The sequence below is a fragment of the Eubalaena glacialis genome, chromosome 5 (genome assembly GCF_028564815.1).
Source record: "Eubalaena glacialis isolate mEubGla1 chromosome 5, mEubGla1.1.hap2.+ XY, whole genome shotgun sequence".
Taxonomy (NCBI): Eukaryota; Metazoa; Chordata; class Mammalia; order Artiodactyla; family Balaenidae; genus Eubalaena; species Eubalaena glacialis.
In genome coordinates this window covers 82,748,204-82,765,166 of record NC_083720.1, presented here as the reverse complement: position 1 = coordinate 82,765,166, position 16,963 = coordinate 82,748,204, and the positions used below count along the sequence as shown (strand labels likewise).

Genomic DNA, 16,963 nt, shown 5'->3' with positions numbered 1-16,963 from the left:
GATCTATGAAAAATTAACACAAGGTATACAAGCTATCAGTGTGCTGTATGTTTTATGTACATCATCTCATTTAATCCTCACAATAACTCTGAAAGGTAAGTATTATTTTTATTCCCAGTTTACACTAAGGCATGAAGAGGCTGAGTAACATTTTCAGAGTCATAACAGAGAGCAGGTTGGAAGTCATGCACTTCTGACTCTCAAGCTTCTGCTCTCTTTCTACTTTACCTCTTTGCTTCTCATTAATATACATTATGTTCCTGTATTTTGTATTTCTCTACATGTATATTTATTACTTTCAGTAAAGATCATTAATATAGAACTAAATGCAAGTTAATGCTTAAACCTTAAAATAATTTGTAATAATTTTATGTAAATAAATTCAGCCATGTGATAAAAAAAGCAGTGAAAGGGAAACACTAAGTATATATCTAAGTATACACTAAGTATATCAATGTATACACTTCTGCTTTATAAATGAAGACATGTTGATACAAGATAACAGTACTGTGAGCCCAAAGTTCTGGATGTAGAATTTATTTGATCTGTAAACATAAGGGAAAGAAAGCTAATATGAGAAACTCTATCAAATCCTGTATCATATCCTAAAACGGTTGACTATTAAAGAGAACTTATTAGCATCCTTAACTGTAGGGAAATATAGAGAAATTTGAGAGAAACTTATTACATTCCTTAACATTTTTAAAGAATGTAAAATATCTTCATGATATCACTTTCTTTTTAAACCTTCACAAAAAAGAATGTCTAACCTATTTTATTTTTTTAAATACGCTAATACCACATGCAATAGCTTAACTCTTTAAGACAATGTAATGTGAAAATTCTTATAAAATCAACTACCTTAATAGGTAAGATTTTTGAAAGATTAACTTGTAAACAAAGGTATTCTGTTCTAATAAACTTTATTCATATTATTTTATCTCATGGTTGTTTTAGAGAGAAAGAACACCCAGTCCTATCCCCTACTTATGATGAAACAGACCTAGAAAAGTTATATGAGTACGTGATACAGCTATGCAGAGACGATGTCTGAAATCAGAAATGAGAATTCTCAAGTGCAAGGCTGAGAAATCCCTTGATAAAACGCAGCATATGCTATAAACCAGCCACGTCACTTTGGGCAAGTCAGTTCAATTCTTGACAAGTAACTTTATAAAAAATTTTTTACTGTGGTTAAGAAGCTTTAACATGAGATCTACCCTCTTAACATATATTTAAGTGGACAATATATTATTAACTATAGGCACAATGTATTCAGCAGAGCTCTAAAACTTACTCATCTTGCATAACTGAAACTTTACACCCACTGATTAGCAAATGGGGAGTTGCTAATCAACAATATTTTTTTTTTTTTGAGGAAACAAAGTGTGCAAGAGTGTGCCTTTTGGGATTCCTTCTATGCCTTTTATTCCACATGCAGGTGCAGGGCAATTTTCAATGGCACTTGAATTTATCTTGCACCAGTAACTTCAAAAACGGCTTTCATGTTCAATTGTTTCTTCTAGGTCCACAAAGCCCATTCAAGCAGTTATATATTCATTATTAACCTAGCATTAAACTCAGTCCCATAAATATGTTCTGGTGCAGATTTAAAGAAAATATAGAAAGTGAAGTAAGAACTGGTCTCCAACTTGACTGTTAGAAGTGTACCTTAAATCTATGTCTTTATGATTGGAAGCAGAAATCACAAAGATGCTGTTTAAATTAGAACAGTTAGTCCCTCTGACCAAAGAATGAACTAATGAAATTAAATTCAGTAGATATTGGCATTACTGTAAAAATGATAAAAATTTGCATTGCATGCCTACTGTTTTCCTCTTGCATTTGACTTAAGTGCTACCAAACACATTTTTTGTACCTCACTCTTATTCCTATGGACAGATCTCTGACTGAACTTAAACCTAGCAAAAATTGAGTTCATGTTTACTAATTATGAGCCATACTATTCTCTTTAGTTACTTTCTTTACTGATCTCCTTCTCCTTTTATAGACAACCTTCAATTACTATAAATGTGTTTACTGACAATTTACTCCTCCTTTTCATCCTTAAATTTCAGAATAGCCCAAATCAAGCCCACCAATTTTCTTTTTCCATGAGAGGTTTGGTACAGAAGAGCTTTGTTAAAGTGATGATTTTAGATGAACTTAAGAGATAGGTCCATTCAAAGCAGAGAACAAAACTAAGAAAGTTTATGGAGACATAAAGTGGATGGTGGACTTCTTAATTCTTCATAATTAGATTCACTGTATGGTTTTGGTTTAATACTATGTTAAATTCAAAGACATTAGGCACAGTCCTATTTAAATGTTAATAGCCAATAAATTTCATTTTTTTAATTACTGACTACAGTATTTTACTGACCTTAACTTTGATACATTGATATAAATGAGAGTTAGTAATTCTTAAGAATTACCAAACAATTGGTAAATTACTAACTTTATAAATAATGAAGAGTTAATAACTACTAACTACACAACTGACAGTTAACAATTCTTAAAAAATTCCCAAAAAGAAGACCAGCTATGCACAGAGGACAATGCTACATGTGGATCACTGAAACCAAGTAGTAAAAGTCAAACAGTCATTATTTACTCTTTGTCCTAATAACTATACTTCAAGGAATCTGTGCTACAAAAATCATCAGAGAATAGGCCAAGCTTTATGTTATTTATCCTTGCAAAATATAACAACCCACATGCATAAGAAACTGTTTGAATACATCATAGCGTGTCCACACTATGAAACATTTTACAACATTAAAAATGATGCTCTCAAAAAACTAATGGCATTGGGAAATTGGAGAGAATTATACAAACTCTCTATGTATTTAATATATTTCAACCTCAATTCTACTAAAACAAACACACATACACACATAAAATACTAATACATGGATACAATACATGGATAATCAAGCTAAAAATATGTGTGACATAACCTCTGTGAATATGGCAATGTACCATTATATTATGATATACTGGTTGATTTCTGTTTTGAGTTTACCTATCTCCATATTTCACAAGTATTCAGCACAAGCATACTATATCATATCAGAAAAAAAAAACTTTTAAAAATGTGATCATTGAGAATGTAGAATAAGTTGTATTGAGAAGAATGAATAGGAATCAAAATTCAGCTATTACTGGCACCCAAGTAGAATCAAAAGAGCATACATAAATGATATACATTGGGATTGTGGCATAAATCCCAGAATAACATCTACCAAGCTAAGAGACAGCAGCAGAAAAGGAAGTAACTCAGCAAGATTACTAAAACAAAGCAGATGGCCTAGTACACCATCCTCTGACAGTGATACTATGAGTCCTTCACACAGATAGTTCATTCATTTATAATAATGCAGGTTAATTTCTCATTTATAAATCTAATGCTTTCTTTCATACACCATTACTTTTTTGTTGTTGCTCTATCTCAACCCCTATATTCAAGCAAGAAAACATACATACACACTACTGCAATTTCACCATCATCCATTATTCAGTAAGGGTCTCATTGAATAAATGTCTGCTCAGAGGCTGTAAGCAAATTTCATTTCTGAACACTACTGTCTGCAGCCCAGCAGGCTATTTCACCAAGATAAGATCACATGTTTAATCAAATGCACCAAAAAAAGAAATACTCCCAAAGTTCACTTAGTAATGTCACATCATAAAATGTTGACAGCCTACTAATTTTTAGGGCTCTTTCTTTCTCAAGGAATTGCAACAATAATGAAAGTACATGGGAGTTCTTCTAATTAAGGTTTCTATTAACCTTTAAAAATTCTCCCAAATTATCTGACGTTACTATTCACATTGAGTTGGTAATTTAAAATGAAAAGTCAACACAACTTTCTGTGGTGAACAAAGAAAAAATAAAAAACAATAAATTTAAGAGGTTTCCCAACTTATACAAATGATAGCTCTAAAGCACCTTTTAACTTCAGCTGGTCAAGTGACAGCATTAAACACTACCCAGACTCTAGTTTTTGTAATAATGGATCCAAATTAGATGTCTGTCATTTCAATGACATTATTAGTGGATAGGATGAAGTATACTTTCATTGGATTCTTTAGTTAGTAAAGTTATCCATACTCAATTATTTGAAATATCCTACATGATGTACTTTTGAATATTCTGCCTCTAAACATAAGGTTTACTTGAATAAACATATATTCCCATCAGTAGCATGACATAATGAGTACACTAGCAAGTGTAAAATAATTAGATGTCTTAAACAGATGGATGAATTCATATCTGTAAATCCATTTTTTCTGCTTTTACTTCTATTTGCATTTATTTTATGCTGTATTCATTTCCATGCCATAAGTTTTTGTTTCTTCAGTTTCTTCTGGGATAACTTTTTCTTCTGTGAAACCTCCACTTCTGGTTTAGGAACAATTTGTTCCTTTTCAGTGAGAACCATCTTAATGTGGCTAGTGGAGCTCATACATAAGTTAACTCAACCATGAGTTCCATGCCCAATGACACATCTTGGGGGATTTTTCACCTGGAGGTACTCAATGCTTAAGTAATCTACACTTAAACCTGTAAGATCAGCATTTTAAAGCAAGAGTAGCAAAAATTCAGCACTCTAAGTACTGTCTCCAGTGTCCCCTGTTCAGCATTGTACGATGGCAGCAACTCCACCATCGAAAGATGGAATGGCATACATTATTTATGTAAATGACATCTTTCGGATATTTGATGGCTTTTCAGACATGCATAGCCTTGACGAGTTGGGCAGTTTCACAGATGTTCTTGAATGTGAAAATCTGAATCCCTTGATTTGCATGTTTTTGTTGGGTTTTCTGGGTCAAGTAAGCAGGAAACCATTTTCCACGATCACTTTGGCTGCTTAAAGGAAAAGGGTACACCCATTTTTAATGGCTTTCCTAACCAATTCTCCTAATGCTTGATCTGAGTTAACAAAGGATCACTGTAGTGGACATTCAGGTTTTATCAGCCCCTCTACTTTTTTCTGTAGACATGATCCCTCTCTTAATTGAGCCTTCCCTTCTTCAAGCTATTAGTGCATCCACCTAGGAACTGCAATATCCTTATTGACTCCAGTAAGCTGGTGATAGTAGATTGATCTAAAGCTGGGTACCTAATTCAGACTGTGGTGAAAGGTTAAGAATCCAGTAGGCAGAGAGAAAGAAAAGTGGTATTCTGCATAGGAGCATGCAACTGGAATAGAATCCTGGTGGTATTCAAGGTGCTAATATTTCCTAATTTTTTCTAAACCTCCATCTTTCCCCAAGATTCTTTAGGTGAGAAACACAATAACCTCCCAATAAATTAATCATTATGGCTTAAAGCTAGTTGGAGGTGTCTGCAATTAAAAGACAAATAGTGAATACACCCATTCTACTAAATCTTTTAAGTTGAATTTAAGTCCATATGACAAATGATATGTTATCATAAAATATGCTGCATTTTGGAACTCTGCATAATAATATTTAACTGTCATACATAAAAATTATTGAAAATTAAAGTAAAATTTAATTGAACATGCCTAAAATTTTTTAAATGATGGTATATTATTTTAAAAGAAAATGTATGCCTAAGCTTTTCTTTCAAAGTCAACTATAGTTAATAATATGATTAAAACTCAATAAACAAATCTGACTGAACAGTTAACGCCAATATAAAGAAGAACGTCTACAGATATAGACATGCTTCATGTTAACACAAAACTATTTCTCAATAGACTCTTTGTCCACTCCTTGAAGTCATGATCAGTATTCTGAATCAAGGTTCAAACGACAACCATCAGCCACTGACAAATCAAGAACACTGAAAATATGAAAAAAACAAAAGACAGAAATGTAAACCAGTTGAGCCCTTCCGTTCTGGCCAGAAATAAAATCTCATACAAAAAGATGACCATCCTCCAGGACCATTTCCTCTTATCCAAAGTATTTGGAAGAGCTCTGAGGAAAGGAAAAGGGGAAAAAAACCCAAACCAAATGAAAACAAAACAGGAGACTGTTGAAAAACCTCTTACAGGGTCAGCTGTCAATGGAATGCATTTTAGTATTCAGGTTACCCACCCATGCAGAACATCAAAAACTGGCTTGAGTCTCTCCCCTATTCTCACAATCTCAGGCTACTGTGGAGCCACTGGGGCTGTCTTGAATAGTAACACACTTTGCCTCTGCAGGATGCATAAACACCAACACAAGCTGATCAAACAGAAGGGGGTATCTTTCTACTTGGCTTTCCTTTTCTTGAGTCATACTTTAAAACACTTAAGCCTGGTACAATTTAGCAAGTCAGACGTCCAACATGCAGCTTATTTTTTCATTCATTCTTACCACCAACCATGTTGTACTTTTTCCATTTTAACATAAACGATGAATGATTAGATGTAAGAGTCACAGATTTACTAACTTCTCTTATTGGCAACTGTCATTCAAATAGACATTCATTCTAAAACACGGACTTATTTATGACCCTTTCCATACTTCTAGTCTTTAAAACAATTTGGGGTTCTGAATTTTAAGGGTATATCTGCATTTATAGCAATCTTATGAGGACTAAACTTTGGGATTATAAATCCTTTAAAAATATGGGAAGTCCTTAAATCTTGGAAGTTTATGATCATTTAGTTACAACATTGTAGAATATTCTGATGCAGTTAAAGCTTAAAGAGGTGCTGACGCCATGTGAAAAGATGATCAGGAGTTTAATTTAAAATGTCTTAAGTTAAATTGCTACTTTCATTTTATACCTGATTTAAAGTCAATCGTCAGACACAGCACTTGGTGGCTGTCAAAAATATTTTCCTGTCAGGATTATGAATCTGTGGGGAGCATTAGTAGCACAGCATAACGTTTTAAGATTACGAAGAAGAATTGAGAAATAGGTACTTAACAAAAGGTTAAAAAAGGAGAGAGGAAAAGAATGTGGAAAAGACAAAAATACACATAAAACCTTTCTCAACTGCTTAAGAAAATGCTATTGATTTTCCTAGCTCATCAAGAACTCTTCAATTAAAAAAACGATATTTGATTTAGCTAAGTTTTCTTAATACCGGTAGTTAAGGACATTTCTAATACTACTCTGACTAATAATAATAGTTACCATTTATTAAATGCTCACTCCTATCAGGTACTTTTCTATTCACTTCCTATTCCTCACCCCAAACCAGCAATGCAGATTTTATTAACTTTATCTCACAAAGAGAGATGAAACAGCTACAAAGGTGTGGAATTGGGACTGTATTCAAGTGTCTCTCATTCCAAAGGCCATTTCTGAGCAGTTCATAATCAGTGACAGTGCCCAGCTATGTCCATCTAAGGAGTATAGTGTAGTTTCTACAGCACTAAGTCAGGATTAGCCAACATGCTGGAGAAGATTAGTGCTACAGTAGTAATTTCATAGTGGTAGGCCTAAGTCAGAAATTAAACTAGCCATGAAATATATCCAAATATATACACATAATTTATAAATATCTCTATAAAGTTTTCAAATAGACGTCAAAGTGCCATTCAGAAGTATAATATTACAGGTCATCTTTAAACTTTAGCAACTATTAAAACTAATCTCTATGTGGGGCTTCTGTTACTCATTAGGCATATCACCACTCACAAACAATCAGAACTGCAGTGTATAATTACCCCAAGGATGCTTTTCACTGAAAATGGCCTGTTGTGATGCTTAGATAGTGATTAACAGACTAAGAATGTAGTGAGTCGTCTTGATATCACTTCAGAAAAGTGATTTCCTCCCTAATAATTCCCAAGATACATAAATATTCAATTAGGGTCTTTGAAATCTCATTTTAATTGGGCATTCATACTCTACCGAATTTCAAACTTGGCCCAAACTAAGAAGGCGTTTTATTAATTCTTACAATACAAAAAAAAACAAAAAATCCCAGTAAATCTTCATAAGTTTTCAAGTAGAAGGGTAAAATAAAGCCAAGATTATCTTTTATATGAAATTTTCAAATTTAATAGCATTTTAAGACATGCTCTAAAGCAATGAGCTAAAACATAACTGCATATCTGAATCACATAATCACATGGGGAATTGACTAAAGTTTCGTGGGACCCTCATGAGACCTAGCAAATAATAATAATGATAGTAGCAAATAGTTACAATCCTATTATGTGCCTGGAACTGTTTTAAACACTTTGCATACATTTTTCCGTTAAATTTTCACAACAAACTGTGAATTAGGTATAATTGTCATACCCATTAAAACATACCAGGAAATTGAGGCATAGAGAGAGGATCCAACATCTTGTCAAAAATCAAATAATTTATCAAACCTTGGCAAACACACCACAGAGTCCGTTCTCGTCACCACCACACCATTCTGCCTCTCCAGATAGCAGAATATCAAGACCTGGGGCCTAGATTTTAAATTTTCCCAGTAGCTCCTTTGCTACTGCCAGCAGGTCAGGCTAGAGACCTGCAGCCTTAAAGTTTCTGTTTCTAACTGGGGACTAAAAACAAGCTTTTCTACATTTGGAAGAGAAAAATGAAAATGTCAAATAATTAATAAATTACCCATATGGCTTGTGTTTCTTTAAAACTTGAACAATCTACTTGTTTTCTCATCCTAGATGGCTCTTTACATGGTCCAATGGGGTGAACTTTTGAGTACAAGGAGGCAGATCTTGAAAAGTCAGCTTCAGCGGTTCTCAAATTCTCTGGTTCCAGGACCCTTTTACACGCTTAAAAATTGATGACCTAAAGTAACTGTTGATTATGTTGGTTTAACTATCAATATTTATATATTAATAGTTAAACTGGTAAAATTTTAAAACACAAGAATACACCAGCACACACGCCATAGGCCAGCAAAGCAATGATGTCATTACATATCATGAACCTTCTGGAAAACTCTACTGTACATTTGTTAAAGTATGAGATTGAAAGGTAAAATACATCTTAGCATTATTATGAAAATGTGTTCTTCTAATAGATCCTCTGAAAGGGTGTCAAAGAACCACAGATTTCCCCAGAATACACCTTGAAAAGAGAAGACTGTCTGCTCTACAAAATAACTGAAATAGAAGTTTACCAGATAGCAGTATTCAGTTGGTTGATTTAATTTTCTATCCCAGAGATAATGTTCACAATAATTAGGACTACCACCAACAGTATTCCATTTAAGTTCTTGAATAATATGGATCAAATGTTAACAGTTTCTAATATGTATATGTAATCACTCTTATGAAGAAATTCATTAACGTTAAACTAAATTCTTGTCTTAAGTGTCAATAAGACATTAGTAAGACATAGATTATTAAGATCTATAGAATCTGTTATGATCAAATACAGGAAGAACTCTCCCCTTTCATCCACTCCTTAAAACAAATGGAGAATTTCAATGAATTCAGAGTAGGACAGCTAATTTTTTATATATATTTTGTATTTGTGAGTGCATGAGCACACTTAACAATTCTAAGAAAAAAATTACACCTGGTTACTTTATGCAGTAGAAGAGCTAATTTTATTGGGCCACATAGACACTCAGACCAGGGTAATGACATTAAAAGATTTGGGGAAAACTATACATCTTTGGGCTCACAGATGCTATTCACAGGCATGGTCACACTACTTTCTCAAAGTGACCAATAAACATCAATATCAAAATCACAACCAATGAAAAATCTGAATTTTTCTCCTCACTGATCAACAACTCCCTAATAACACATAGACACACACACACATACATACTCACACACACACACACACAGAGACAAGAAAGGAAAAATGTCAGGAGGCCCTTACTCATATTTGAATGTTTTAGTTTATATTTTATTATAAAATTGGGTATTCTATAAGGGAATTCATTTGCATAAAAGAAAAAGACATAAATGTAATAGTAATCTAAGCGTAAATATGTCCTTGAAGGCAAACAAATGCTAAATTACAATATAGCCTCTGTCTTTAGGGTTCCTCCCTATGTGAGCAACTGCATATTTTGAATGTAATGCAAATCTACGAAATCAAAGGGAAAATAGTCATTTGCAAAACTTAAGGGAAGATCATCTCCCTCTAATTCCAACTGCTCTAGCCATTCACACCATGCTAAATTAAGGCTGTATAACATTTCTCAAAATCACTTTGTTTTTAAAAACACAATCAGTTTTCCTTGCTGATTTCTGGACAAAACTGCCCCACTTCTAATAGTAACTGTCACTCCTACTTGGCAGCTCTTTTCAAAGAGAGTTTCATCCAGCAGTTAAAGCAGCCTAAATGAAATCTGAAAAACAATTCAGTTTAGCATTATATTATTTGACTGACTTCAATTCTTTTGATTTGATAAACTTTTTTTTTTTAAATCTTCTATCTGGATTAACTTGGCTATAACTCACCAAGGAATCTAAAGGACAAGTCCATAAAAATTTTGCCTTTCCCAACTACTAGAAACAATGTCAGGCACAGTAGCCGGAACCAGAAAGTCTCATACTCACTATTATTCCCCATGGAAAGGAATGTTTAAATCTCCAAAAGGCAAGAAGATTATCATTAAGAAAATCATTTCTAAAAGACCTTCCATTCATATTTTCATGGAGGGCTCTCAATCTGAAGGATAATCACACCAAGCAACTTAAAACGAGACATCAAAAGCATTTACCCATTAAGCAAATCACATGCTGGCTTATCACTCACTCTTCAGGCCAGGGATGCCTGGAGCAACCTAACATATCTATCTAAAAAATTTGAATAGTTCACATAAACCTTTATACTAATCATTCCTCCTACCCTGAGTTTATAGAAATATTCTGGTCAACCATATACACCAATGAAGCAGATTATTCAATATTTAGTTATGAAGAAGTGCTAGGGAATGGCATTCAGGCACTTCTGACACATTCACCTTCAGCTAAAGACAGCACACAATACACTGACAGACACAGTTCTAATGACATCAGGACCTGTGGAATGTATGACTGCTAAGAAACACATGCTGCTAGGAAACAAAGAACAGATCTGATCAAATCTTCTAACATAAGGGCTCCGAAACACTGTGATTAGATCTTTTAAAATGAGAGGACACGTATTCTTTAATCTTAAGAAATATTTGCAAGTGCAAAGGCTTTAACACATACCCTCTAGGAAGGAAAGAAATATATGAAGCTAGAATCTCATGGATGAAATCACAATTCCCTAAGTTTGCATTAAGACAATTGCCACCAGCACTATCCCATAAAAATATAACTTAATCAAGATCAGGCATCAATGATTCAGTATTCCTTTTTGGGGGGCGGGGGGCAACCTAAGCTTTTTCAAGAAGTCAAGATCCTAAAATTGAAAGAAATGTGGAAATCATGGTACCCAGAAAAAAAGTACCCTTTCACATTTACAGTGCTATACTTTTTTCAACAAAATAGAACATAGCCATTTGCAACAAACACAAAAGCAGTCAGAGCTAATCTACAACTAAGCAATTTAATGTCTTTTTAATAACTGAAAAGTGTTTAGCTTTCCAACTTTTTAAAACTGTTTGTCTTTGTACATTTTTAACCCATGGTCACCAAAAAAAAAAAAAAAAAAGATTGGGTGAAACAAAGGTGAAGATATTTCAATGCAAATATTCTTTTAACTCCTAGACAAACGTCTGGAAACCTCTTTTGATGATACTATAAAAGAACTGACAATTCTGTCTAATCCACATACAGACAAATTGGGCACCAGAACTCCAGGTCATTTAGTACCATTACAGATTGAAAAATATACCAAGGAAAGCTAGCTAAATTCTGTTTAATCTCACAGGGAAATAAAGTACATTCTCCAAATGAAAAATTACTGAAGAACTGTTTCTTTGTAGATTCTGCAATGACATTCTTTAACTAGTGTTGATAACCCATATGACACTAAATTAGCAGATCGCCTATTTACTTCAGAGCAAAACACAGAAGGCAATTTTTCCTTCCTGCCAGAGTCTATGCGTCTCCTCGTTTCCCCAGCAGCTGGCTGGAAGGATGTAAAATCAGAAGGGCAAGAAGGCTTATACTTCCTAATGAGTAATCTACCCAGGAAAGTAAACACAAGACACCACCAGGTTGGGCTCTAAAGGAGACTGTGGCAGGGCTGCTTACACCGTTGTTTACAATGTGCTCCAACTACCGCAGGCAAGATCACACACAGGCACAGGGAGGAGACACCCAGAGGTGGCTCGCACACCTCGAGTTCGCCCAATTGCTATGATACCTCTGGCCATAAATAAAACAGCGCACGTTCCTATCTGAAAGTGGCCAGAGAATTCCGGGGACCAAGGGTTATGCTGGCTTGACTTGGTTATTTCAATCTACCCGAAAGACGACTACTCTACTCCTTGGTCCTCATCAGGGCCAAATTGGGGTGCCCTGCGCGCTGCACTAGAGACTCTCAGGCGCTGCACGCATCTCTCAGAGGTGCTCAGTAGGGGAGAGGGGACACAGTGAGGCTTCTTCGCAAACCCTATCGGCCCCCGCGGCCTCCTCAAACCAGATTTTCCAGTTAAGCGGATCCCAGGCGATTTTGATAAGCAAGCTCAGCTCAAGTAGCATCAGCTCTGCCATCCCCGCAAATATCTCCGGGCCATCCCCGGAGCGCACGAACGCGCACACAGACAGGCACACGCCGACCCTGCTGCCAATTAACCCTCGTAGTGGAGGTTCCCCCCACCCCACCCCACATACACACCCACCCACCTATACTGCTAGGGGCCTGGCACGTTTAGCCCTTGAGCTCCGATGCGGGACCATCGGCGGGCGCGCGGCGGCACCGACGCTCCGCTGCAGCCCAGAGCCTTCCCTTCACTGGTGAGAAGATGCGGGGCACCTGCCCTCCTACCTGTAACCCAGCCGACCGCCGCCACCGATGCTCTGCCCACCCCGCCCCGGCGCCCCGGCCACCCCGATTCGTGCAACACCGCCCCCCGCCCCGTGCCCACTCCTAACACCGCGCCGCCCCGGGCCACCCACGAAAGTAGCAGCTTTCTCCAGCCAAAACCGCCTAACAAAGGCCAAGCAAGCAGGTCTAAACCAAACTGCCGTGAAAGGGACACAACGGGCGGGGTGCGGGGAGGTAGCGAGGCTCCGCGACTCAGGGGCGCGACCTGGGCAAACGCGGCCACCATGGATGCTCCAGGCAAGCGTCTATAGAAGATCGCGGCGGACTCACCGCCCCGCAGTCCCCATCACCCCTGAGCCCAGCGCCTCACCCGGTCCCTGTCGGTCCTCCAGCCCTCTCACGCCTCCAGCTGCACCGGCTCCGAGCCGGTAGAGAGAAGGCGCCCCCTGGTCGGCATTCAGTTCCTACCAGGGGATGACACTGGGGTGAGAGGGGAGTTAAAATTCCCAGGGTGGAAACCGTTCCTATCCCCCAGAGTGTTGAGCTGCGAATGCTCCCGGTCAACTCTCCCTTTCATTTCTCTCAGCCGCCAAATCGCCCAATAGCTGGAAAAACCTCGAACCCGTGCCAACCCCCAGCGCCCACCAGCCATGAGGTTCCCTTCCCGCCCCGCATCACGATCGGATGAGTGTGTGTGCGGGCGAGTGTGTGAGTGGGAGGGTGAGTGTGCGTGAATCCTGCACCCCCTCCGTTGCCTGCCCCGCGGACGCAGATGCCTGCGCCGGGCCAGGGCCACCACTGTCAGGAAGTGTGAGAAGAATAAATTACCTTTCGTAACCGCCGGTCCCTGAGAACGTCCCATCAGTTGCTCAACAACCTGCAGCCCGGTGGTTTCCACAATCCAGCCATGGAGCTCGGGGCAAAAGACCGAGCGGCCCCAGCGAAGACACCCCCACTGCACGTGTCCAAGAATGATAGCCAAAGCGCAGAGAAGGCAGCAGGAGGGTGGAGACCCCAGCCAAGGAAACAGCAAAAAGTCTTTCCTTCCCCCTTTCTTCTGCTACACAGCCATGAAGAAAAGGGAAGGGAGGAGGGGGCAAAAGCCAAATGTTTGTCTTCCTTTACGTTTCCTCGCTTCACACACACCAAGGGGGTAAAAACGGAGCAAAGGGAGTGGAGGGTTCAAATGTCTCTTCCAGTCCACAGTTGCACAACTTCGGAGTCAGGCTCTGTCTCCAGCAGCAGCCGAGGGACCCAAGCGGCAGCTATCAACATGCGGCAGTCATAGCTGGGGCTGCTTTTCCTCCCGCTGCCGCTGCCGCTTAAGAAAAGACGCTGCTGGAGAGACCAAAAATGTTCCACCATCCCCCCAGCCGATCTTTATATCCAGTTCTCCCACCCCACCCCCTTTCTTTTTCTTCTTCTTCCTCGTCCTCCCCTTTCCGGCTGAGAGCGGGAGCGAGGGAAAAGGTAGCGGGAGCCGTGAGGGCCAGGGGTGGCTTCTTCTCCGCCAAACCCTCCTCCTCCTCCCGAGGTTCTCTCCCCGCTGAGGGTCTCCTCTCGAGCCCGCAACCTGCGCAGAGAGCTGGAGCGAGGGCCACACAAACTCCTTCCCGGGTGCACAGCGGGGACGCGCGGGCGGAGCGGGCGCCGGCCAGCCGAGGGCTGCGTCCCGGGGGCCGCGGAGCCCAGAGCCCGGAGGGTGGCTGATTAGCTCGCCGGCCGGGCCGGGCAGCTGCGAGCATGTGGGAGCTTCATCGCGCGGCCCCGGGCGCCGCGCCGCCGCCGCCTCTTCGGTCCTGTGTCTTCTTCGACTCCCCGAGAGCGAGCAAGGCTCTAGCGCTCTCCAGACACGCACACTCACACACGCGCATACACGAGCGAGCTCCGGCCAAAGCCAACCGTGCCACCGGCGCGCGCGCACACCCGGAGAAAGAGGACGGAGGCTAAAAGAGAAGAAAGAAAGGGGAGGGGGCCAGTCACAGGCGGCAGCTGCAGGAGCGGAGGCAACGACCAGTACGGGAAAAGCCGGTAGCGGCAGCGGCGGCGCCCACCAGTACCAGCGGCAGCATCTGCATTCCCGCTCCTGGGAACTGGGGCGAGCAGTGCCGGGCGAGCAGACGACCCGGCGACGCGCCGAGAGCCGGTCGGAGCGCGGGCGCCCCGGGGCCGTGCAGCCTGCGTGCGGCGGACGCAGCCGGGGCCCGAGCCGAGGCCAGAATGAGCCGCGGGCGGGCGAGCTCCGAGAGCGCCGAGAGCCGAGGAGGGGGCTTGCGCCGGAGAAAGGGGTGGCGGGAGGCAAAACCCGGATCTGGAGTGCGCTCGGGCTCCGCCGCGTGGGCTCCACCTAGCAGCTCGACAAACGCTTGGAGGTGGGAACGAGAGAGCTGCTACAAGAGGCTTTCCTTTCAGGGTTTGTCAAACAAAGGGTACCTCTCCTCGCGGCTTTGAGACAAACTCTCTCTCTCTCTCTCTCTCTCTCTTCCCGCCCCCCTCCCCACCCCTTAGCCTTCCCTCTTCCCTCTCCCCTCTTTCTCTCTTTCTTTCCCCCCTCCCTCTCTCCCCTCTTCTCTTCCTCCTTCATTCCACCCCAGGTGAGTAAGCGACGTCAGATTGAAAGTACTGCCAGTGTCTCTTTTTACAGGTACAGATTATTCCATATTTTCATTATGCAGGTACCGCGTCCCAGTGCGTTTTCTGCCTTTGGTCCATTTTATGTTCCTTCAAACTTACCTCAGCGTGCAAGTTCATTGCAGCCGTTAAAGTGCCTTCTGATAATCGGATGTGGGGATTCAGTGACTTTATTTTACATCGATAGAAATTACCATAATGGATACAGAAAGGTGCCGATTCCAAAGCAATGCCTTGTGATAGAGGAAAAGTCTGTTCAAGTTAACTGAGTGACCTTGGTCAATTACTGAACCCCTTTCTGCCTTCTTTGTAAATGAGAGGGTTAAGTAGGTAATTTCTAAGGTCTTGTCCTGCTCTAAAATTTCATAATCTGAAATGGCTAAGGTGTTATTTTCTATATCAATACATTCGGGTTACCATTACAGGAGAAACTAAGATTTATTATATGCATCCAACATGCACATTGTATCCAAATTATATTTGAATGTATATAATATATTCAGAATGGTCTAATGCTCTCCCAGTTCTTAGGGAGGTAGAGTCAACATATGAAGAACATAAAACCTCATTCGAATTAACAGACCATACCCAGTACCAGTGACTATCAAAATCTCATTCAGTCTTCAAAGCTCAATTCCAGTACCAACTGCTCCAAAAATCCTTTTCTCACCAACCCCATTCCAAATAATCACCCCTTTCATTATATTCCCTTTGATTGTATCTCTACAGAACACCTATTTCATTCTGCTTTTTTCTTGTTCCTTTAAAATTATTAGTTGCTTGTCTCTATGCCTCTTCACATTATAGGATCTTCCTGGAATCTAAATTACAAATTTTAATCATCTGTATAACATAAGATTAATCTGTATCCACAATACTTTGCACGTTATAATTCTTTTTATTTTTAAAAAAAATGGGAAAGAGATTTAATGATATTGCTGAATTCTGACCAACTAAATGTTCACAGGTTCAAGTTAGGCTACTTGAATTTGCCTAATATGGGGCATCTATGAATTCCCCTGAGTACTTAAACAAAATATAAACTGACATCTGGAGTCACTTGTTACTTAAATAATTTTGGAAAGAGTAGACTCCAGCCAATTGTGACAAGAGGCTCTTATTTGTAAAGGAGGCAAAATGGAAACTACTCAATTCATCTCCCAAATGTATATATGTAGAAAAGTAATAAAATAATAGAATATAGAATGAAAGGTGCTATATAGATATTAAATGTTATTAGTGGTAGCAGCAGAAATATAAATAAACAGCACCTATAGACCAATTTTTAGAATCAGACATCACAATATGGCAGGTCTGGTAGGATATGTGAAAGGAATAAAATTTCAATATATAATTAATATATTTATCAAAATATGAAATATATTAACTGAAAAGTAAGCATATTGAGTTAAATAAATAATTAAAAGTATTCACCACAGAGGAGTTGACTACAAATAAGCAAAATTACAAACAGAATAATGAGGGAGAAAGAACCAAGAAGGAAAAAAA

At 39.5% G+C, this 16,963-nt stretch overlaps 1 protein-coding gene across 7 annotated transcripts in view; it reads right to left on the bottom strand.

Annotated features, from left to right (window-relative positions):
- The window catches only part of ADGRL3 (adhesion G protein-coupled receptor L3), an 858,517-nt gene extending 844,339 nt beyond the window's left edge, over positions 1–14,178 (bottom strand). For 6 of the 7 annotated variants that reach the window (XM_061192347.1, XM_061192340.1, XM_061192343.1 and 3 more), the window contains exon 1: positions 13,652–14,178. The gene's annotated coding sequence lies outside the window, so the exon portion shown is untranslated. Of the gene's footprint in view, positions 1–13,193; positions 13,235–13,651 lie in introns of those variants that run through there. The other variant, XM_061192341.1, reaches the window with a different exon arrangement.
- Positions 14,179–16,963: the final 2,785 nt, after the last annotated feature.